This window comes from Canis lupus, chromosome 34 (assembly GCF_003254725.2).
Source record: "Canis lupus dingo isolate Sandy chromosome 34, ASM325472v2, whole genome shotgun sequence".
In the NCBI taxonomy this organism is placed as follows: Eukaryota; Metazoa; Chordata; class Mammalia; order Carnivora; family Canidae; genus Canis; species Canis lupus.
This window is the reverse complement of record NC_064276.1, coordinates 40,775,999-40,801,240: the sequence shown is the minus strand read 5'-3', so window position 1 is coordinate 40,801,240 and position 25,242 is coordinate 40,775,999. Positions and strand designations below refer to the sequence as shown.

At 38.7% G+C, this 25,242-nt stretch overlaps 1 protein-coding gene across 10 annotated transcripts in view; it reads left to right on the top strand.

Annotated features, from left to right (window-relative positions):
- TBL1XR1 (TBL1X/Y related 1) overlaps nt 1-25,242 on the top strand; it is a 187,478-nt gene that overhangs the window by 58,350 nt on the left and 103,886 nt on the right. Inside the window, exon 2 of one of the 10 annotated variants that reach the window (XM_025425644.3) lies at nt 12,018-12,227. The exons of the other annotated variants lie outside the window; for them this stretch is intronic. The gene's annotated coding sequence lies outside the window, so the exon portion shown is untranslated. The remainder of the gene's footprint in view (nt 1-12,017; nt 12,228-25,242) is intronic. 10 annotated transcript variants of the gene reach the window in all.

Below are 25,242 nucleotides of genomic sequence, written 5' to 3'. Positions count from 1 at the left end.
CTCCCAGAGTCATTGGGGAGTGCTAGCGATACAGACTTGAGTCCGAGCTTCTGGGAACATTTCTAAAGCCATACAGCAGAACTAGAGTTGAGAAAGTCATTGATGCTGAGCAGTAAATGCTAGATACTCACTTTGATTACAGATGCTATTACTATTGGCTCTGGGGCTTTTTCAGTGATAAGAGCCCTTATTTTGTAACCAATCAGAAATGGTTGGTTTGCTGCTGCCACCATCAAAAACCAAATGTGTCTGCTGCTTTGGTCCTGAACAAAAAAGGAAGTTCTACTCGTTGCTTACTTCCAAGTCAGAGTTTCTTGAAAGTTTGGAATTTAGAAATAGAATAATATACTAGGTCTCTTTGGGAATTTCAAATTCTAATTTTTACATTAGAAATGGTATTAGTGGGATCCCTGGGTGGCTCAGCGGTTTAGCTCCTGCCTTCCGCCCAGGGCGTGATTCTGGAGACCCGGGATCAAGTCCCACATCAGGCTCTCTGCATGGAGCCTGCTTCTCCCTCTGCCTCTCTCTCTCTCTCTCTCTCTCTCTCACTCTCTCTCATGAATAAATAAATAAAATTAAAAAAAAAGAAATGGTATTAGTAAATTAGAAACTAACTCATTAGGTGGTAGATCCTAAAACGTAGAAATATCCACAAATTAAAAGTCTGTTTAAACTTTTACTAGTGATGAATCTGACGGATGTCCATGACGGTGGGCACTTAACTGTCCCCCATTAGCACATACACTTCCATTTGTACTTAAGCAACTGTAGCAAGCTTATTCCTAAAAACTATAATTTATGAAGGGCTTGTTTTCTAAGTTGGTGTGCGAGTTGTTTATTTAGAGCCTAAAACCTCTTCTTCCCCTCAAAACAAGAAGATTATAAATAATGGACTTATTTCCAGTGTAGCCAATATAAGGTTGTTTACAAAAGCCAGTGTCTATTTCATGGGGACATAAGTTCCTTCATGATGGAAAGATCCTGAGGGTTATCTGCTTGCTGCTACCAGGTGGCTGTTTGTCCACTGTGAAATAAAGTACTCCTTGGTGTGGAGGTGAGAGGGACCCCGAGTTACTGCTTATAATAGATTGTACTTTTCAAAAATACTTGCTTCCCTTCTTTAATGGGCTTGTCTCTGCAGAGTTCCCACCTGTGAGGGGAGAAGGCTTAGCCATGGGACCCGCTTTGGTTAATGGAAGATGAGAAGTGATATACGTTATGTCTAAGCAGAGCTTTAGGGGCCACTTTGTGAGTTGGTTTTTGTTTATTTTCCTCTGCAAGAAAAACAGGTGCCAGATAAATGCTCTTTCTTTTGCCAGGATCCCAGAATGAAGAAGGTATCTGTAGCCAACCCAAAGCCAAAGTAGAACAGTAGTTCTCAAAGTGCTATTGAACCCAAGACCTGTTAAGGGTTAAAACTTTTAATAATAATACTTAGGTGCCTTTTCTTCTGTGTTGACCATGAATTATGGTTAAGTGACAGTGGGGGGAAACTGCAGGTGCCTTAGATAAATCAGCACAGTTGCTTCAAACTGTATTCTTTACCACCACATTTTTATAGTAAACAAAAGAGTTTTACTGTCTTTGATGAAGTGGCAAAAGTTACCAAAAAAAAAAAAAAAAAAAAATTCTGGATCCTGAGTTAGTATTTTTTCTTTTTTTTTTTTTTTACAAGTCTTTGTGATGAAACAGGAAATGTACAAGAAGCACTTCTGTGTGCTGAAGTATGATGGTTGTCACGAGAAAAGTACTTGTGCAATTATTTGAGTTATGGACTGAACTAACCTCTAATGGAGTATCATTTTCACTTGAAAAAGTGATTCACTAATATTATTCTAACATGAGCATTTGACAGATGTTTTTTCACGTGAACAAGTAAGCCTTTTACATTGAGGGAAAGAACCAGCAGTATTTGTTGCCAGTGATAAAATCTGAAATTTCAAGTGAAAATTAGAATTTTAGAAAATTATCAGGTAATGTAAGCTTGACAGCTCCCAGGTATTTAGGCTTTTTCTGATGAGCTTGGTAATGATAGTAGTGAATGTAATTTTAAAAAGTTTTTGGGACTGTAAACTGAAATGCCAGCATTTGGGAGATCTGCCCAACTCAGTGGACCAATGTTTATGATTGATGAATGATGTTACAGAATTAACGCATGAGTAAAAAATCCATTCATAAAGCCAAACCACTGGATTTTAATGTAACAAATATGAAAAGTTCATTGATAGGGTTTAATATTCAACACTTTAGTGAATTTTCAAGACCCTGTCACTTGTTGAGTTTTGGTATAGAATCAAATAATTTTCCTAACTATTTGAAAAAGCCATGAAATGTTCTTTCCTTTCTCGACTGCATTTCTGTGTGAGAGTGAAGTTGGATTTTCTTCATAATAATTCAGTCAGAATGACACATTATAGCTGATTAAATGCAGAACCAACCCAGGTAGGATGATCCAGTATCTTCTGTTAAGGCAGAACTTAAAGAGATTTGTAAAACTTGTACTTAGAATTTTATTACTTTGTTCTTTTGGAAAATGAAGTTAATTTTAAAATAAAAAAAGGTACATTAAGATGTAATTGGTTTATTATTTTAAAAATGAATTAATAAACATACACATTTTAACAATTCTTCATTTCAATTTCTACTCTAGTATATGTACCTATTATTCATATAAACCAAAGTTTTTTTGAGATCCTCAATTTTTAAGAGTTTAAAGGGATTCTAAGCCAAGAGGTTTAAGAACTACTGTTGTAAAAGGATTAAGATCTTTAGGGATTGTTTGTTACATCTTAACCTAGAGAAGGGGATAGCACATTGACAGTAAGCTGAGTCCGTCCCTTTGGGAAATACAGGTTGGTACAATTTGTTGACTCTGTTTTGTTATGATTTTTTTTTTTTTTGTGAGGTCATTTGATTAGGCATCAAGGTTGCTGGGGAAAGATTGTGACTGACTCCCAAAAAATAGATTATCCTGTTTTGCATGATCCTACATGATAAGGGAAGTCTCTTACAACTGGGACTTTTGGTGAGCCTTCACTTGGGACAAATATTTTCACACTTGGTCAGGCCATCCATGCATATTTCTCTTCCTTAAATTATTCTGCATACCTGTTTCAGGTAAAGACCTGACCTGGGAAGCTAGCCAAGTCCGTACTCTCCATTTAGGAATTGGTATGAATCTCACTGTATTTCCCTTTCTCGATAATGTAGACTATCCCTTACCCAGTGGGAGGATTTCTTTTTTTTAACTTAAGACCTCCTTCAGATGCGGCAGGGTTATGTCTGAAAGAGTCCATTTCTGGGTGATGGCCAGCATGTAATGCAGAGTCCTGTGTCATGCAGGCCCATCGTTTTTTTCTCTCTCAATCAGCTAATCATAGAGAATCTCCTATGTAGGGGATAGGCCTTGTTTGAGGAAGAAATAGCAGTGCATGAGGAGTAGGCACCCTGAGGCTGTGAGCCATCTGCTCGTGCTTCCCAAGCATCCCAGGTCTTGTTCTGTACGTACTACAGCCACTGGGTGATGGAGTATCTCTGTCACGTCAGCTTTGACTTTGTGGATCAGATGATGATAATTATCGGTGGCAGCTCAGGTTCCATAGTTCCTTGTGGTTAGCTGATCATTCTCTACCAGTATAAAAAGTACAAGGATTATTTTCAAAAGACAATCTTGGTTTGATGCAGAAGGTATAGTTTTGCCCTAGAAACTCTTAGAGGTTTCTGCTCCGATTTTCCTAAAGAGATTTGCTGATGGCTCCTCTTGGCGCTGATCGGTTGAACTTTGAGCACCATTGCAATCAGAGTTCATTTTGGTCACATGGCTTAGCAACTTGTACCCGTATCCTAGATTGGCTGGAGAGCTTCTCTTTTCCTCTGGGCCATACTTCAAACTGCTGGATTTTCGGTCACTCGGTAAATAGATGTGCATGTATATTGGTATATGTTGTTTCCAAAGAGGCCCACAGAATTTTCTGCTTCTTTCTTTGTTGAAGAAAATACAGGGTTTTCATTTTGGAGGGCAAGTCACACTGGACTTGCCGCACTCATTGGTTCCTAGAACTAAGTAGTGATGGCAGGACCCTGTTTTTTCTTGGGACCTGGACCTTTTTATTGGTCTTTTGGCATATGTGTCTTATTAAGGCATCTAGAGGACTGCTGTTTCCTCCTCACAAGGTCTTACTGACTTGATGTTATCAGTGTAGTGGACCAGTGTGATGTGCAGTGATGTGGTGAAGTAAGCTCGTAGAGAGCTAGAGACCTGACGAGCTTGAGGCAGTAGAGTGAATATGTACTGCTGTCCCACCCAAATGAAAGCAAATTGCTTCTGAGGTTCTGTCTGTAGAAATAGAGAAACCATTTGTCAGAACTATCGCTGCATTTCAGGTACAGTGCTAGAGATCACATTTGGATTACCAGCTGTGCTTGTAGTCATTAAGTTTAGAATACAATTATTGTGTGTTTGGCATTAGCCAAACAGTTGTATTACCTGCATATCTGCCAGAGGTTGGAACTCTTGCATCCTTTGATTCTTTGATCATTCCCCCAGGAGTGCAGTACTTTGGAGGGAGTGCTCCAGGGGTTCATATATGAACCCCACGTTTCTGTCATGGCATCACTGTGGGTTTTTGTCAGTTGGTAGCCGGCTGGGACTGTCCTTTTCAGTTATACAGTCAGCACCTGGAAGAAATGACCTAAGATGAGGGGATTGATCCACTCTCCGTAAGTGGGCTTAGGCCAAAACTTGATAATCTTTGATAAACTGTAATCCCTTATTCTGACGCATGCATCATCACAGTGATGCTAAGAGATCCTTAAGGGGTTAGTTCTAAGAGTTAGATTTTATAGTCTCAAAAAGGTCAGGGTATTTCCCTTTCCCAAGTGCATGGTTAGTTACCCTGATAAGTGACTGTTTTCTTTTGTGGAAAGCCAAGAGGAAAAGAAGAGTATTTGTGTTTGGAGGGTACTTTGCCTTACCTTCATTCTAGAGGTTCTGGGTCTAATAACTTGGAGAGGCTGTGGTTTTCTGTTTCGTGGCTCATGTCCTGTCCCTTCTGTCAGCCCCAGTGTGCCAAACCTAGACTTGTTTATTTGTGCCGGTTGGGGATCAGCAGACTTGTTTAGTGGGTGCCCACATGTGAAATGTTTTAGGGTTTGTGTGCTATAGTCTCTGAAAAAACTGCCCAGCCCAGCCATTGTAGTGCTAAAGCAGCTGTAGATAATACATACATAAATGGGCATGTCTGTGTTTCCATAAAACTCTATTTTAAAATACACACTGGGTTATATTTAGACTGCAGGTTGTAATTTGTCTACTGCTAGTACAGATCTTACAGGATTATGATGGGATGTCCTAATGTTATGATTTTAGGGACTTTCCACAATTCTTGCAGACAAACCAGTTTGATAACCACTAGGTTCCTGTTTCTCTAATCTTCTTTGGTACCACTTGTTATATATAATTAAGCAGTGAACAACTATTGGACTATGCATTTTGGTCATGATAGCTCTGGAGCAAGGGTTGGCAAGCGATAGCCTACAGGCTAGAGATGGCCTGCACTTGTTTTTGTTGATCCACAAGCTAAAAATGTTTCACATTTTTGATTGGAAAAAAATAGGGTAATAATATCCTGTAAGTGAAAATTATATGAAATTCAAATTTTCCTATCTTGGAGCACAGCCGCACCAGCTTGTTTACATATAATTTATGGCTGCGCTCACTTCACAGGGACAGAGTAGGGTAGTTGACACAGACCTGTGGCCTTAAAATAATGTCCTATCTGGCCCTTTATAGAAAAAACATTTGCTGATCCCTGCTCTAAGGTTGGAGAAAAATTCTTTTGTTTCACACTCAGTAACTGCCTTGTTCTCTGTCAGGGCCTTGACTCGACAATTTACACTGTGAATATGTCGCTTTCTGGGTTTGAACTCTCCAGTTAGAAGCAAGTCCTCCTCCCCTGTCCTTGTGTATCCACCTCATGTGTTTCATAGCTTTCCACTGCTGGAAGGTCTCCACTTGGTCCCCGATGCCTTGTTTTAAAGGCACTTTATTACATATGACTGCAGTTGGTAATGTAATTTTGCCATAGTCTGAATAAGCTGTCAGAGGCCCCTCTTATGTAATTGTTTCCTTCTTGTAACCAAACTCAACTAGATAACATTCTCAGATTCCCATTACCTTAAAGATTTGCTCATCACCTCAGTAATTTCAGAATTTAATGATATACATAATATTAGTCAATATTTTTATTCAACTCTTACTGTGTGCATGCACTGAGGTAAGCACTTGTCACACTTAAGTGCTTAGTATAGTGTTTGCAAAAGATTAGCTGACATTTATTTTTTCATTTAAAAATAAATAACGCTTCCCCCCCACACTTCAGGTATTACTAAAGAAAAACCAAAAAACTTCATTGGCCATTAAAATTTTAAAAATCACATTAAAATTAAATTGGAATGAGTGACAAATTAATAGTTTTGTTTATAATATTTCTCCTCCTTAAAAAATTTGTAGATAAATTTGTTATTTGCAGTAGTTATGTTTATGAAGTTGTGAACACTGAATTAGCATGTAATGAACCGTTGCTCTTAGGGGAAATGCAAGATTAGGTTCCTGTGAGCCTCTGGTCACATTTTCATCAGCTGATCAATAATAACCTTGTTTTGTGTGCTTTTGCTTAAAGACCTCTTATTTTATATATGTTGTTGATTCATTAACGTTGCCTTCATGGCCAACAGCATTATAACTCCTCCATGAGCAGAGCTCATGTATTACGCATTTTCTCCATAAGGCATGTCACAGCCAGCAACGCTAGACAAAACTTCAGCACTATGCTTGGTCCTGAAAAAACAGTAAGTAGTAAAATCACCAGCAAAAAGCACAAAATACAGAAGTTTGGCACTAAATGTACCACACAAAGGACATTTGTTTATAGAATGAGGACTGAAACCAGAAAGCAGAATGCCGTGTTATTTGCTGGGTATGTGCACAATAAGCAACTCCAGTTTTTTTGCTGTTCTGTACAAGTCTGAAGATTGCATAGGCACCATAAGTATTAGCTTTGCGGTTACATATAAATTTTAGCAAGTAGGCAGATTTCACAAATATGAAATCCATGAATAATGAGGATTGACACTATCTTCCCAGATGCCACAAGTTTTCATTTTATCTTTTATTTATATTTTAATTTTTTCACCTTTTAAGGTTAGTTTTGAGTTGTATTAAAATACGCATAACCTAAGAGTTTAGTCGTATGTATGTGGTTGTACAAGTATTCTCCAGAACTCTTTATGTTTGTACTCATTAAACAGTTTGCTTCCCTCCCTCCATTTCCTGGCAGCTACTCTCTACTTCCTGTGAACCTGAGTGCACTAGATACCTCATAGAAGGGGCATTATAGGATTTGTGTGACTGGCTTCATTGACTTCGCATTATACACAGGGTTTATCTGTGTTGGAGCACGTGTCACTTTCCTCTTTAAGGCTGAATAATACTCCATTTTATGCGTAGACCCCATTTTGTTTATCCAGGTATCCTTTGGACGCTTGGGTTGCTTCCACCATTGGGCTATTGTGAATAATGCTGCTGTGAACATAAATACCCCTCTGAGACCCTGTCTTTTTTTTTTTTTTTTCCAACAGTGGTTTATCTTTTCTATGTTATTCATATGTGTGTTATATATGTATATATATTGCAAAAACAAATGTGCTAAGTAAGTAGAAAAGCAAACAAGTAAAAGTTGTCAGTTTGGGTGCCTGGGTGACTCAGTTGGTTAAGCACCCAGCTCTCGATATCCGCTCAGCTCATGAGGTCAGGGTTGTGAGACGAGCCTGGGCCAGACTCAGGCTGAGTGTGGAGCTTGAGATGCTCCCTCTTCCTTTCTGCCTCCCCTGCACTCACTGTCCCTCCGTCTCAAAAAAAAAAAAAAAAAAAAAAAAAAAAGAAGTCAGTTTGACCTCATCCCATTCACCAGAGACAGCATTATTTGTAGTTTGGTATGTATTCTCTCCTATGTACACAGTTCAAGTGTATGTGTAACATATGTAAAAATATTTAATATGACTCCTGTGCATTTACAGTTCAGTAGAGTTTAGTAGTAGTTGGGGTCATATGCATACCGTTCTGTATATTGTGGATATTTCACATAAATATATCTGTATCTTAAGTACTATCTAGTATTCTAATTTCTTTTGTACCATATTTTTTAGAAATCAGGTTTTAAATTTAAAAGTAATGCATACGTGTGTTAGAAAAAACTCCAAACAGTACAGAATGGTGTGAAGAAAACTAAGAATATCTTTTCTTCCTTTATTTTCCTTTATTCGCTCTTAGTCTTCCTTCCAGGAGGCAGGTGTTGTTTGCTGTGGTAGCTTTAAATAATGAATTATGCTAAAGATGCTTATTTCTTGATATATTAACCAAGAGGCACATCTAATATGAAGGTTTCGAGGGAATTAGTGCATTTACTCTTCCTTATACTTCCTCTTTCCAGCTTTTTAAATATCACTACAGAGTACAGAGTAGATTTTGCAGCTCCTTAGTTTTCTGTCTCCTTTTTTGCTTTAGGATGTTCTAGAAACTGAAAAAGAATTAGTAATTTTTATGATTATTTACTGCATAATGTTTATGAGAATGGAATATAGTGCTGTTATTAAACTTCTATTCCTGGAGAAACTCCCACCGTCAGTGATGAGTATCCTCATTTCTTGTGTAAGGAAAATTTAAATTTCTGAGGGTCTAAAAAGTCTTTATTTTGACTCCTAATGGCAAATCTGACCAGTTAAGAGCAGTGCTTTGCAACCTTTTATGTCGTGATAGGTACATAGAAATTGATACTATTTGAGGGGTGAAGCTGCTCATAGCAGGGTCTCTGGTGACCCGCTTATTTGTAGGATACGTGGGGGGAAGCTCTGGGTCATTACAGGAATCTCGTTTCCTGGAACTTGGAGGACACGGCTCTGCTGTCTTTAGCATCCAGTATTTCTGATGAGAAGATGAATGTTAGTTTCTTGTTTCCCTTTGGCACCTTTCTTGGTATTCTGGAATTTTACTAGCATGAGTCTGTTTAGTCATGAGTCTTTTCCATTTATTATTTCATTGTTTTTGTTTTGTTGAATCTTTTCACTTTCTTTACTGAATCTTTATCTCTTGGAGAGTTTACTATGTTCCCCTCAACCCACACTCCCTTTTGAAAATTAATTTCCTTCCACCTCTGTTCTCTACTTTTGGATGTTTTGTGTAAGTGGATCTTGGACCTCCTTCTAGATACTCATATCTAATTTTTTTTCTTACAGCTTTTAACTGTTTGTTTGTAGGGGTTTTGTTTTTCCATTTTTGATTTGCTTTGCCTTGGAAGAAGGCAGCTCCCTTCAACCTTATGTTACAAACAACGTGGTGTTTAATCATGCTTCTGTTCTGCTCCTGGATTTCTGTTTATCTTGTTCCTCTTTCATACTGTCCGGTTTCTCCCCGTGTTTAGTGGATCCTGGTTGGCGTTCGCAGTTGCAGGGTGTCTGCTGCAGTATCACTCATCTCCACCGGGCCTCTATCTTGAAATGGTGGTTTTGGTGTGGTAGGTTCTGTGAAGTTAGATTCGGTGTGGGTGGACCAGCCGCCTGGGCCCCCTTCCAGGCAGGGGGTGCGAGGTGTCCCCGCAGGTGGGGAGCGGGGAGCACTCTCATCTATTTCACTTGGCTGCTGTTAGGAAGTTAATCCCGTTCTCCCCCCCCCCCCCCCCGCTCCCCCTCTTATTTCCTTCTGGGTGTTAGAGGCGCGGTGGGCCCACTGTGTGCCTGGCTGCGCTCGCCACCGGACTAGCCCAGGAAGAAGGGCCTCCCTTCTAGAGAGCAGGCCTTTGCTTGATCCTAAAGGCAAGAGCTGCCACCACCATGTCCCTGATGGCGAGTCAGAGGAGGAGGGGGCGCTGTCCTGGGTCAGGTGGCACCCTCAGCACCCTGACGAAGCACCCCCGTGGTTTCCTCCTCCCTGTGGTCGTGACCAGTTTGATTAGAACTTGGAACTTCTCTGGCATGTCCTTGAAAAGATTGAGGTGTGTTCTGTATGTGATTTCCTCTGCTTTTTCCCCTCTGTTAATCCAGTCTTTCCTACTACGTTCTATCTGCCTAGATTTCTTAAAAATTTATGATTGTTCAGCGACATGTTTTCTTGTTTTGCCACGGTGCTATCATTTCATTTTAATTTCAGTCTTTTTCCTGCCATTTCATGGGGACCTTGGGAAGGAGGAGAGAGAGAGAAATTTATTTAGTCTGCTACCTTGAGCTATAAATGACTAATTTGTGAGTGATTTTAAAAGGTGGATAAATACTCAAATACATCTTTCTTGTGCCTTAGCAGGAATATTAACTCGTCTCCCCCCCCCCCCCCCCCCCCGCCCCCAGTAACCAAGAACATTTTACTCTCCAGTCCATGCTTACAGCTCACTGCTGTTTCCTGGGCTGGGCCTGGGGCTTCGTGTAGAAGAAGGCACGCTCAACCATAGCGACATCGCTGGTCATCACCTTCTGAATGTTGGTTTTTGTTTGCTTTTTTTTTTTTTTTTTTTTTTTTTTTTTATAAATATAAGGTTGTATGTGTGACTGAAGCCATCTTTTTTAAAGAGACAACATATATTGGATAATATTTATTCAATCACTCATGAAAATGGTCAGAAAACTGATAAAATTGGGTTGTTACCTCTAGTGAAACAGCAAAGCAGAGAAACATTTTTGAAAATGATTTAGTAAAAGCCTGGGGGAAGAGAGGGAAAGAACAGCTAACTCAATTTTGTTCTTATCATCTTATATGGATGCGTAGTTCAGTTTTTAGCATAAACTTTGCCGGAGGGGAAGAAACATGGTACCTATGTCCCAGATACCTTTTCACTTACCGACTCGTAAACCTTGATGGTTTTTTGTTTTGTTTTTGTAACATCTTGAGGATATTAGGTGAAGGGTTTTACTGCCTAAATGCTTTTAAACATTAAGCCTTTGATGAAAAATCAAGAAGGTAGGTGAGTGCATACAAGTGTAATGGAGACAGTGCTTATGTGTGTGGCTCTCAGACTTTCTTGGTCTCTGGTCCACAGTTAGACATGCACCTACATTGCTGCCTTGTACGTGCGTGTGTGTGACACTGAAATGAGAGTTTCATGGAACAGTATTTGCCTTTCATGTGGTATACTGATTTTATCTATTTCAGTAGCACAAAGGGTATGCTCTGCTAACTTTATTTCATGATCCACTAATAGGTTGTGACCTATGGTTTGAAAACCCCCAATTTAGGTCCTCATCTGTTAGAATAGTGGGAAAATGGAGGGATTTGGATTGAGGAGGCCTGGATAGATCTAAGTTTATAGTTTTGGGTAATTTCCTTCTTGGAGTCTGTTTTTGCAAGTGTAAAATGGGAATAATACTATCTAGTTAGTTCGGTTAATTTTAGTTTAAAAATAAATGCAAAGTGCCTAGCCCTGGTAGGGATAATGTAGATATTTAAAAATCAAAAGATTTTTTTTGGATCATTTTCGTTATTTTTACTATATATGCCACCTGCCATGTTGTAGGCACTGGGATTCAAACGTAGGGAGGTAGGTTAACATTTTATCAATAAAGAGACACGTAAACATAACTGCTTCACTGGTGAGAAGGATGTTAGTAGAGTACATCAGAGGCATAGTGACCTAATGGAGGAAATTGGAGTTGGGCAAGTACAGGTATGCTTTTATTTTTAAAGTTTCAAGGAACAGGGTCCCTCAAATTACCTCTAGCTAAATGGAGTTTTACATTAAGGATACATAAGGGACATAAGAAAAAACAAGATTTAAAGCTGCAGAGATAGGTGTTTCAGAGAAGGGCAGTACCGTTTTGATCATAACGAATTGTTTTCGTTTTCTGACTTCATGGATAATTGGCACATCTTCTAGAATATAATAGAATTCTCTTGTGTTTCCTCCAGTAGTGGCAGGACTAGGTCTCCAAGTCAAGGCCGGTGTTCGTCATTATAACTCCGTTCCCTCTCTCACCAGGTCAGAGTCTGCTCTTTGATTTCTGCTGGAGAGTCTGCTGACCTCTGTCGAACTCGTGGGTTTCTTGACTCCTGGAGTTTTGGTTGTAAGCATCAGTAGACTCTAGATACTGAAACTAAAAAAAAAGGAGAGGCGTGGTGGTTTACTGAAGCGAAGAAAAAATGAACAAGAGATCTAGGACATAGGAATCGGTGAGCTGACTTGGAAGTGGTTAGTAATCAGTTCAAATTATTTTCCTTTATGGTTCTTCTCTTTACATTCAGATACCTGGGAAGGAGGGAGTGTGATTTGCCTAGCTTGAGCTAGGTTTCCATCCTGTGGCCAGGGGAGGAGAGGACGTTGTGCTGTACGTTCCAGCCCAGCCTGTGGTGGAAGCTGTGTGGCTCCTCTAAGGCCCAGTTAGAGGTCTGCTCCAGAAGGGAGCCGGGTCCCGGCACCAAACCAACAGACGCCCAGGACAGTGCAGCTCACTGGGTGTGGAGTTTGTGGGGGGCTGTACGCATTTTATTCCAACTCCAGAAAGAGTGTGTCTGGTCCTTCATCATTATCCTGCGTAGAGTGTGTCAGTGGACACACGTCTGGTTTAAGAAGCGAGCAGAACTTTGGACCAGTATGTGACCAGGGCTTACGGCTTACAGTATTTTGAAATTATGTGATAGGAGAAGAGGGAGATAATAAGGATAGTGCCATCCTGGGGATCTCAGATTCATTTAAGCTGTGAAATTATATGACCATATTTATGTTTCAGAACGTTTAGAGGCTTTATAAAGGTTGGAGTTGGGACAGATGGCTCTGTGAGCAGATAGAGGCAGCAAGGCTGGTAGGAAAGCTGTTGAATTAGTTGAAATCCAGATTTTTAAGGCCCTCTCTGATCTTCCCATGTACCTCTTGGATTTAATTTTCTGCTCTTTGTCCCTTGCTTTCCTCTCTCTAGCCATACTTATCTTTTGATCCAGTCAAACTAGTTCGTGCCTCAGAGCCCGTATGCTTGCTTGGAATACTCTTATCTTTGGTTGGCACTTGCTTGGATTCTTCTCATTTGTACCTCAGCTCATAATGTCCCTTCCTCCTTTCCTGGTTAGCTTTTCTAATCCCTTGCATGTGTATTTTTTCACTGTCAGATTATTCTGTTTTATTTTCTCTATAGCAGTTACATTTTTTTTTTTTTTTCTAACTTGTTCCACAAACAGTGGCAGGGAGTTATGGTTTGGTTGCTAGTGGAGACTCACAGGACCCCAGAACACAGTGCTGATCGGTCTAATTTATTGCTGAAAAAGGAGACAGTACTGCAAGTGCCTTGAAGTAAGGTTACACGTTCACAACCAAAGGTTGCCTCTTAGCAGTGGACCTGGAGAGGTTAAGTGTGGCTTCCAGGTTGTCTTCCCCCTGTAGGATCGTCTTGGACAGGCTGTCTTTCTCAGACCGGGATCCCTGATGTGTGCAAGAAACACCATGAAACCAGGGAGCCCACAGTGGAGTCTCCCCTGCCGGCCACCTAGGCTTCTGGCAGAGTCTTCTGGGGTCTCAGCAAAACCTGGTGCCTGTCTCCCTGTTAACTGTGAGTGGTGCTGACAAGCCGGTCAGGCAGCCCAAAACTCGTTGGACCCAGGGTTTCAAGGCATCATTATTAATCGGCACGTTTTATGCATCTCCTAGGCGTCCATGTCGTGGAGGTGCCTCTTTTATTTCAGCAGTTTACTCAGGCCAGTTGCAGGCCTGTTGGAATTTACTCCCAGAGTGCTTTTTGCTTATGTGTTTGTTTCTTTCTCTGCCTTTAGAATGCAAATGCCAGCAGAGGAGGAATCTTGTCTGTGTGGGAAGATAACAGTGAATTTTTTAATGTGTGTAATATTTAACAGTGGATATTCAGAATGACCAAAAGTATCTTTTCCATTTAGGGTCTTTTTTTTTTTTTTTTCTTTCAACTTTTAGGCTTGAAAGGACGAGGCACTTTATGCAGTGTTGAGGTCAGGATGCAGTGATGTTCCCCTTCTTGTACTCCCTTATCTTTCCTTGACTCCCTTGTAAGGGTCTTTATGATTAGGCAACTAAGGTAGTTTCCCTTTTTTTCTATTTTGCCATATGTCTTTGGGAAAGGCTTGGATATACAAAAAATTCTCTCTGAACTGTCTCCTATAAAAAAAAATTAAGGTATTTTTATAAGGAGGTAAGGCAGTCATAGCTACCTTTTAGGAGTACCTTTTATTCAGCAAACATTTGTAAGTTTTTCTTGTTTTTTGAGAGCGAGAGCACGCATGCACTTTTGGGGGGTGCAGGGGCTGAGGGCTCCGTGCCCAGTGCGGAGCCTGATGTGGGGTCAGTCTCGTGACCCTGAGATCATGACCTGAGCTGAAATTAAGAGTCAGATACTTACACACTGAGCCACCCAGATTTCCCTACGTTGTTGTTTTTTATATACCTTATATGTGGTCCTTAGGAGGACACCATGAGGGGGACAGTAATGTCCTTATTTTAAAGAAATATAATGTGAGGCTCAGAAGTTAAGCCTCAGGGCTTTACACGCTCAGGGCTGTTCTTAGTAATCATTTGGAATGGGTAGTTGTGCGCCTAGGTCATTAGAGCTCCCAAAGCAGAACTCACCTCTTACCCTGTAGCAGAAACATGGTGGCAAGACCCTTACCGTCAATGCTAGGAGATGACTTTGCAACGTACGGTCACAATAGAGTTGAAAAAAAAGTCCAGGCTCTGCCCCTAATAGCTTGGTGAGTCCATGTTAACCATAACTTCTGGTGCTTTGTCTTATTTCTCTGTTTCCTTTTGTACTTAGCTATTTAGAACTCTCTTTTCTCCTTTGCTGGATTCATGTCAAGTAGTCAGATGGTTATCTTGAAATGGATGCTCCTGATAGGCCGCATAAGTTGTGTTTTATATTCTCTGAAACATAGTTTTCTGTTGCTCCTGTGCTACTGACCTCACAGTAAGCCTCAGTAATTCAGCTCCTTTTACAGTCTATCTAAATCCCACATATTTTAGCCTTTTAAAATATTTCTAGATTGTCTTCCTCTGAGAGATGGGAAGTATTTTTGTGCATCTAGGTTCTGGTCATGGGTCTCTAATTTTGCTTCCCATTCAGGTAACCATTTTTTGATTCATACTTTTGCACATTTGAATATCTTACAGGCCTCAAAGTTTAAAATGTTACCAAAGTTTATATACACTGAAAACCCCTTCTCACATCTGCCCCTTACCCCTTGGTTCTTCTTCTCCTGGGAGCTTGTTGTCCCCTCTGTTATGTATCCTTCCAGACATGAGGCTGTTACATGCGAGCACATTTGTACTCCCCCCCCCCCCTTCTCCCTGCAGCCTAACAGTGTGCTGCGGTGACCGTGGTGACCCCAGGAGTTTGCTCCTGCTCTTTCCAGAGTGAATAATGCTTCGCTATAAGAGGCTTCTGTTGATGGGCGGAACTGCATTTATTCTGCAAGAGTGACTTTGTAGGTTAGTTACTCTGTGTAGATCCTCCGCATGTCAGCAAGCATGTTTTGAGTAATAAATACCTGCAGTGGGGTCTTAGGATCAAAGGCTCTGCTCTGACACTCTGCTGCCACGTTGTGTCCACGGAGGCTGCGGGGAGGCTCCTTGCAGCAGCAGCGTCCAGCGTGACGCCACCAGGTGCGGTAGCACTTGTTTGTTTGCTTGATTTTTGGCACTTTTATCTTTACCAAGCCGGCAGATGAAAAACGCTGTCTTTCTTTCTTTTTAAAGATTTGCTTTTCCTTGTCATATAATAGCTATAATACATACAGAGGCACAAAATATAGCTTGATGAATTTTGCAGATTAAACAGACCCGTGTAACCACTGCCCCAGTCATTACTTCATCCCCAGCCCCCGGAGAGATGACCATTATCCTGACTTAGAGCACAGATTATTCTCATGCTTCCTGGAAATCGTACAGCATACGTCCTTATTTATGGCTTCTTTGCTCACCATCGTATCTTAAGATTCATCAAAGTTATTATCGGAAGTTCCTAGTGAGATCTTAATTTGCACTTCTCTTATGAGGGGAAAATCTTTTCATGTTTCAAGCTTTAAATTTTTATGAGTACCTTTTCATGTTTCAGGCTTTAAAATTCTTATTTTTTGTAAGCTATTTTCCGTATCTATGGGTGGGTGATCATTTTCTTATGGGTCTCCTTGTGTAAAGGAAGTTAATCCATTATGTGGCGGTGGAGTTTGTACCTGTCTTCTAAAGTTTGCCACGGCTTTTGACTTGGTATATGATGGTTACATGAAGATTTTTTAAAATTACATAATTTTTTGATGGCCATTACATTTTTTTCTCCCATTGTTTTCCTCAATAGGCCTACTGTTTTCTGACCATCCAATAACTTTGGTTAAATCCACTTTAATGTCCATGAAGATGCAAGTGTAACGAAGAAATGAAAAATGATAATTGCTGACAGTGAAATTTGAGTCCAATATAAATGGGTATAAGAAGAAAATATTGTCACTGTTCAAGAGACTCTAGATACGTAGTCAGAGGAACTTAACAAAGCTACAGGCAAATGAGAAAAGTGGTTGTGATGAAAAGGATGATGTTCCAAAGGAAGTGATGCTGGCAAAAAAACTTCACACTAAGGGGACTCTCGGAGACGTTTATGACCTTCAAAAATGCAAGGGCTAAAATAAATATTAGAAGCTGGTCCCAACTCAGAAAGGAGTATGACAGTTCCTCAATGTGTATAAAATAGGAAAGATGGTGCTGTATTAGAAGTTATACCATGAGAAAAGACAAATGTGGTCAAACAACTTGATAAGTTATTTACAAAGAGATAAAGCACTTTAACTCACAGTGGTTCTCATTTGAAAAATTACAGTATACTAATTTTTAAAATATAATTTTATATAATATAATTATATAATATATAATTTTATATAATGTAAAAACATATATTTTATAGTTTTACTGTATCTTTATTTTTTATGTAACAGTTTTTAACTTTTTTCTTTTTGGGTATCTTTATTTTATTTTAATTTTTTTTATTTATTTATGATAGTCACAGAGAGAGAGAGAGAGGCAGAGACATAGGCAGAGGGAGAAGCAGGCTCCATGCACCGGGAGCCTGATGTGGGATTCGACCCCGGGTCTCCAGGATCACGCCCTGGGCCAAAGGCAGGCGCCAAACCACTGCGCCACCCAGGGATCCCATAACGTTTTTGTTTTTGTTTCTTTTTAGAGTTTTTATTCATTTGAGAGCCAGTGAGCTAGAGCACCAGCAGGGGGGAGGGGCAGAGGGAGAGGGAGAAGCAGGCTCCCTGCTGAGCAGAAAGCCCTACTCAGTGCTCCATCCCAGGACCCCGAGATCATGACCTGAGTGAGCCACAGGCAGCTGTTTAACCAGCTGAGCCACCCAGGCACCCCTGTTTTGATCATTTTAAAGGTCACAGAACAGGTCCCACTGATTGAGGTCACTTTGCTTGGTTTCATCTCATCCGATCATTTCTGTGACCACACTAGCATACCAAATGAGGACTGCCAGTATATGTTTAAACAGACAGCCACCCCCTAGCTCCTTAAGTTGACTGGTAAGTTTTGAAAAATGATCTCTTTATTGTCTGTTCTGACCTTGGAGTCCATCATTGATTAAATAGAATTGTAAAAAGGGGTATGTTCTTCATGTACTTAGGACTTGAGTTCTTGGAGCTGCTCTGGATCTCATTTCTTCCCTAAGTTGCCAAATGTGTATCTTAATAGTCTCATGAGCTTTATGAAGAGGACTCTAGAAGGTCATGAGGGACAACAATGATTTTGTGTATTTCTTCGGAACCTATTTATTATATGCTAGGTACTGTGTAAAGGATGTGCAGATAGATTAAAGCTAATATAATGGAGTTGTGTAGAAATATAGAAGAATTAAAGTTCATGGTACTGAAAAATTTAAGACATTTTTTACAGTGTTGCTGAATTCTTTGCTGTATTCTGTGGTAATAGCAATACCACCTTGTTTTCAAGGAAATTGGTGGGAATTTGTGCAAATTGAGCATTTTTATATGGGTCAGGTGGCAGCATGTCTAATACATGTCATGAAACAGATACTTTAATGGAAGTAATATGTTACAGAAATAATTGTACTTGGGCAGCAGGTCCCATACTGATTGTAATCTGTCTGTGGCAGATTAATGTTTAAAACAAGTAGCCAATTTTTGGATTGTGAACGTGTTTTATGAGCAGAGTAAGTTAATCAACTCAGGACTTGTAAGTTATTATTGGAGCTAGGTTTTGAACCTCCCAATCCAGTGCTTTTATGCCTAAAAAACCTGAACCTAAATTGTTAAATATTATAACTTAACATTATGTATAGTTATTTAGAAAGGATTTGATTTTGACTTCATTTCTCTGTAAAAGCTTGGTTTCTGCATCTTCATTTTCTTTGGGGATGAAATGAAAGTTACTGGTTCTAAATACTTACTGAACACATTTTTATTCAGTATTTTTGGAGAGCCTGTGCTAAGAGCTCTAAAGGATATAAAAATGGTTGTTGGCTACCATGAAACTTTAATAGGTAAGATAAGTCTTGAATACAGAATACACAGAGCTGAACAAATGATACAGTTAAACAATCATCTTTTGGGTGATACTCCTTTGAACTTAAGTTCCTCTAAGGAGTAAGCAGTTATTTCCAGCTAGGAGAATGAGAGCAGGCTTCATGGGTGCACTGTAGCTCATCAAGGGCTTCAAAGATAGCTTATGGGCATGTTAACAGAAGCATTATCAATTGGAGCAGACAATGCTGATTAAGTCCTGAAGATAAGAAAGCTTTTTGATGTGTCTTAATTTTATTACATATCCTGTTTTGATTAATGATTTTTGATAGTTGATTGTTGGATTATTAATATTATCAGTTTTTGTTCTTAAAAGAATGTTGCTTTATGTTTCAGGTTTGTGTAGTATAGTAGGTCCCAAAGTGTGATCTCAGGTAGCATCAACATCTTGTACCTGTTAGACACAGATCCTTGGTTCCACCCCACTCCTAGCAGTTGGCACTGAAAGAATAGGGGTAGGACCCAGCGATCTGCTTTAAAAGCCTTACCTTGATTTGAGAGGACCAGGCACGAATAGTCCATTGTTACCTTTTGAAACAAATACACATCAGCTTTATTTGATAGAGTTTACTTTCTTTTTATATATGATCCTTCTCTAGAAGCTATTAATGATTAATCACGCACTTGGTAACTTTGATTAAAAGTCCTTGCTCTCCAACTTATTTTACTTTATTTGATTATAAATTTTTTTTATTAGTTTGAAGGGTAATTTTTTTTATTTGAAAATCTGGAATTTATTTAGGGAGCTATTTTAATTGTCAGTGGTAATTATAAAGAAAATTGCTAGGCTAGCTCCTTGGCACATCAAGTGTACTTGCTGTTTTATTGTCACCTAGAATATAAGATTGAGGGCAGCCCCAGGGGCTTAGAGGTTTAGCGCCGCCTTCAGCCCAGGGCGTGATCCTGGAGATCCAGGATCAAGTCCCATGTCAGGCTCCCTGCATGAAGCCTGCTTCTCCCTCTGCCTGTGTCTGCCTCTCTCGCGCGCTCTCTGTGTCTCTCATGAATAAATACATAAAATTGTAAAAAAAAAAAAAAATTTATAAGAATGAGGTATTATGGTCATTGGATACATAGGAAGGACACATGTCCTGATACAGTTTTTTATTTTTATGAAATCTTTTAACGACACCTGTTAGTTTTATAGTAATTTGTTTTGAAATTGTAATAATTCATTATTTCTAATTAAAATCTAATAATTGATTTAATCTAATAATTGAGAAATTGCCAGACTTTTCCAAAACAGCTGTATTTTACATTTTGACCAGTAGTATTTGAGGGTTTCAATTTGTCCACATCCTCAACCACCATTATTATTATTTTTAAAAATTTATTTATTTTAGAGAGGGAGAGGAGGAGCAGAGGAAGAGAGAGAGTCAGACTCCACACTGAGTGTGAAGCCCATCCAGGGGCCGGATCCCACAGCCCTGAGATTGTGACCTGAGCTAAAGTCAAGAGTCAGATGCTTAACCATGAGCCATCGAGGTGCCCCTCAACTACCATCATTACTGTCCTTGGTTTTGGTAGCCTTCCTAGTGATTTTGATTGGCATTTCCCTGATGTCTAGTGATGTTGAAAGTATTTTCATATGTTTACTGGCCATTTGTAGATTGTCTGTGGTGGAATAGCTAGCTATTCAGATACTTGGCCTATTTTAAAATTAGGTTGTTTGCCTTCTTCTTCTTGAATTGTACTCTTTCTTTATATATTATAGACACAAGTCCCTTATCATGTTCTGCAAAAATTTTCTTCTGTGGGCTTTCACTTTCTTGGTGGTATCCTTTGAAGGGAAAAGGTTTTAAATTTTGTCGCTTGTGCTTTAGGTATCCTGTCTAACCATTGCTTAATCCAGAGTCACTTAGGTATTTGATCCATTTTGATTTAATTTTTTTATGTGGTATGAAGTAGGATTCTAGTTGTATTCTTCTGCATATCCAATTGGATATCCAGTTGTCCCAGCACCCATTTCTTATAGTGACAGATTTTTGTGAATTTTTATCTATACTTTCTAGATCTTTTTTGCACTTAGAGATTCTGAGTTTTACTGACTACTCCCACCCCATTGTCCAAAAGGGAATAAATTTACTAACTACTAACTGTGAATAAAGCAGTGTGTTCTGTTTTAGGCGTCATATTTTTAGAAGGACACAAACTGGAGCAGGTTTTTGTAATTGTTATGTCACAAATTTTTTAAAATGGGAAATAGAACACTTGGGAGTGAGAGACGAGGAGAAAGTCCTTGCAGTAGCGAAAAGATTTTCATTTAAAGTAGAGTTAGGCTTGTTTGGTATATAGTTCCAGAAGCTCTGAGTAGGAATTCAGGTAAATACATTTGAATCCTAGAGAAGAACCTTGAAACAATTAGAGCTATGTAATAATTTAGCAAAATAGCAGCACCCTTACACAGAAGCACTCAACATTGGAGGAGCTCAAGCAGAGGCTAAATAAAGGATCATTTTGTCATTAAAATTACAGAAAGGATTTCTGCATAGAACAAAATTTGTTGGAAGGTTTTCTTTTTTCCTATTGTAGTTTCCTTTCTCAATTGTGAAGGGTTTTCCCTTCAGAGTTCATCCTTTTCCAGACTCCTGTCACGTAGGAGAATGAGGGTGAGTGAAAATAGGTTATTGTCTTGAGGGATTAAATGATGAAATGATACTCCTAATTTTTAATTAGCTAACATTGTCCTGCATTATTCTGAAAATGAGTCTTATCACATGAGTTAGGGTATGTTTTTGTGTATGTGTGTGTGCACATCTCTAACCTTGTTGGAAAACACAACAGTGGGGATGAGGCACTGTAGCAGAGTGAGAGCAGGGATGAGAACTAAAAAAAGTATTCGTCTAACATTAAATTTAGGCATGGTTGTGATTTGTAGATTATGGAATGAAGAAAGCTTGCATAAATGCAGGAAATGTAAATTGTGTTAGTACAAATGGGATATCATTTTCTTTTCAGAAAAATCTATAAGTTATCCTTCCTGATTCAAGGAATTATGCTCTTTGTAAATGATCTCTTTGAAGAGTATATATGGTTAAAAGGAGGAAGTGTGCTATTGCGTATCTATACTTCTTTGATAAGTATATTTAAATCCTATATCTTATGGTTTGAAAGAAACCTGATCATTATATAAGCTGATTGAGGCAAATGAATTTAAATACCTGGCCTTTAGACAAAATAATTTAAGGACCTTTTAGTGATAAGATTCACACATTATGCTCAAAATAGAATTTGGAACATGAAAAAATCAGATACCTTTATTTCTTTGAAGTGAGATTTTGGAATGAGCTTTAGAGAAAAACTTCCAAGCTTAGCCTGTTGTATTTTTTTTTTTTCCCTGTTGTATGTTTTTAACATTCATCTTGTTTGCCCAGTTTTAGAGGTTCTACCTTCCCTTTTTTTTTCTCTTTTCTTTTCTTTTCTTTTCTTGTCTTTTCTTGTCTTTTCTTGTCTTTTCTTGTCTTTTCTTGTCTTTTCTTGTCTTTTCTTGTCTTTTCTTGTCTCTCTCTCTCTCTTTTTTTAAAGTGAGCTCTATCCCCAACATGGGGCTTGAATTTACAACCCTAAGATTAAGAGTCACATACTCTACTGACTGAAGCATCCAAGCACCCCATTATTTTAAAGATTATTTCAAAATCTCACTTTGAGCATACCCTGGAATCTTGGTTGAGAATGCTTAGTTAGCTTCAAACCAAAGCTTTTTTTTCTTTCTGTGATGTTGGTATAGGTATGCCTTAATGAGCAGTTGGTACAATTTGATTAAAATGTAATGTCTTCCTAAGACTGTGGCTTTTTAAGGCTTAAAAATTTTAAAATGTTTGTTATTGTGTATATTTTTTAATGCTTAATAATGTAAAAATACTGTTTTGAATATGAATTTCCCCTGAAGTTACTATACATTAAAAAAATTAAAGCATACTATAGAGATTTTCTTTTGGATGCCTAGGTGGCTCAGTCTGTTAAGCATCTACCTTCTGCTCAGGTCATGATCCCAGGGTCCTGGAATGAAGTCCCACATCAGGTTCAGGTTCCCTGCTCAGTGGGGAGTCTGTTTCTCCCCCTGCCCCTCCTCCCTGCTTGTACTCTCTCTCTCGCAAATAAATAAAAATCCTTAAAAAAAATATTATTTTCCTTTGCCTGTTTTTAAGTGTACCACCTAAAGACTGCTAATGTTAATAGGTCTCTTTCCATGACCCTATCAGAAGTTAGTAAAGAACTTCTCTTCTCAATTAGTAGATATAAGATGTGTATATTGCAGTACTGGATAGAATGTGGGGGAAAATACTGCATAATATGGTATTTTTCTATGGCTAACTTTTGCTTATAATGTTTAATAGCTTTATTATTTAAATTTAGAAAGGAATTAATTTTGTTTAAAAAAAAAAAGAGTGCCCCATATTCAACTAGTAAGATCTATATTGTAACTTAAAAAATATTATCGAATTTAGAAGATGAAGATATTATTGGTGCTAATTATTTGGTATTTGTGAAAGAGCCTGAAAAGATGGATATGTGACCACCAGTCTTACAGTGTTCAGCCCATCAGTCTTGTATAGCACTTACATGTCTTTTTATGTCTTATTTTAGAGGAGAAGGAGATATTTGAAATGTTGTACCTTGTAGCACCTAATAGAATGTACTTCACTTAGTAGGCGCAGTATTATGGAATGAATAAATTTGACATTTGTGCCCATAAGAAGAGTTTTGGCAAATTTGTCAACACAGATGTATTCTAATTTAAGTATATCTTCTATTAATAGAATACAACTTACTATATTAATCTTGCTTTAGTTTCCAGCATACTGCACAATTTTGACTTCATTTACATTGATTAATTGGAATTGATTAACTGGGATTACCCTCATTTCTTCATTTGTAGGATTGGGGCTGAGGTTGTTTTTCTAATTCCTTCAAGCCCAGTCTCATTCTAGGTTTCCAGTAATCTAGGACTCTTCATTACTTGCACCTTCCATGGATTTTACTTGTTTAGTTTCGAAAAAATCTTGTAAAATCTAAAGGTGAATCTGATGTGATGGCAGTTTTACCAGAAACAGACTTGCCTTCCTGACATCTCACAAGAAATAGGCTCAGTGGGGTTGTAGGTGTTTCGTACATTTCCCCTGTGCCAAATGCCAGAGACTTGAATTCAGAGCCAGTGATGAAAGTTGGTGCATAATGCTCCTAGGCCACCAAATTTATATTATCACCAGATAAGACCCCTCTCTCAGGGAGTTAAGAATTTAAAGAGAAAGTGAATGCCTGTGGCCTGCAATCTACACGAGTTTAAGCTGGTTGAAAAAAATTGCACATTGCTTGGAAGTAAAGGATGATGGTTAAGAGAGATGTGTGAAGTCAAAAATGTGTGAAGTCAAAATGGGACTTTTTTCTGGGAGGAGATAGGCTGTAGAAGGGAAGAAAGAGATTGGCATATAGGAAGATTTCTCAGAGTTTTATTTTTATCAGCTCATGGTCAGTCTCATCAGTCTTTTTCATCTATCTCAAAGGTTGGCAAACTAAGGCTTGATTTTGGTAAATAAAGTGTTTTGGAGCATACCAAGCCCATTTGTTAAATTACTGTCTATCGGCTGTGTTTGTGCTACAATGGCAGCATTGAGTAGATGAGACAGAGACTGTATGGCCCCCAAAGCTTAATATACTTATCTCTTGGCCCTTTACAGAAATTGTTTGCCAGTCCCTGATCTATATGGCTACCCATTCCTCTCACAAAATATTTTTTTCACCTTTTCTGTAAATTTGAAGTCTCACATACCTTTCACGTAGATTACCTGTTTTTGATATTTTTGCACATTTGCTTTATAATGTTATTAATCATGTCATCATTTTTATTTATCTCATAATTTGGTTGAGGCCATTTCAGAATAAGTTGTACACATTATGATCATTGACTTCTAAATACTTGTGTGTATCCCTTAAGAATAAGGATATTCTTACATAACAGTGCAGCGATCAGATTTGGGGAACAATTTAACATTGATATGGCATTGGTACAATATATTATTTAGTATAGTCCATATTTCAAATTTTGCCAGTTGTCCTGTTGATCTTGTTAGTAGTTGTTTTGCCCTAATCCAAGATCCAGTCCAAGTTCACACATTGAATAATCTTTAATTTGGCCTAGTTCCTCAGCCTTTCTTTGTGTTTTATTAGTTTTACATTGACAGTTTTAAAGAATGTTCCTTAGTTTGAGTTTATTTGTTTGCTGGAACAGAGTCAGATTATGTTAACTCTGTTTTTAAAGGATTGCAAAGTATGGAATCACATAACAAGAAAAAGCTTAGGTTAGAATTGAAATAATTGAAATAATTCTGGTGCAAGCATTAAGAGTGAGGCCTGAATACTAATTACAGGAAAATAATTGCTTGTCCATTATTTCCACATAGTTTCTATTGTGTGTATTAAGGAAAAGAAGAAAAAAAAAAAGTACAGTATGCTGTATTCCAAGAGCATGGACTGGGGCACCTGGGTGGCTGAGTTGGTTATGCAGCTGACTCTTTATTTTGCTTAGGTCGCCATCTCAGGGTCTTGGATCTAGCTCCACAACAGACTCTGAGCACTTAGCCCTTGAAATCCCCCCTCTTCTCTCCCTCCTCCCATTCGTGTGTTCTCTGTCTCCAATAAATAAAATCTTAAAAAAAAAA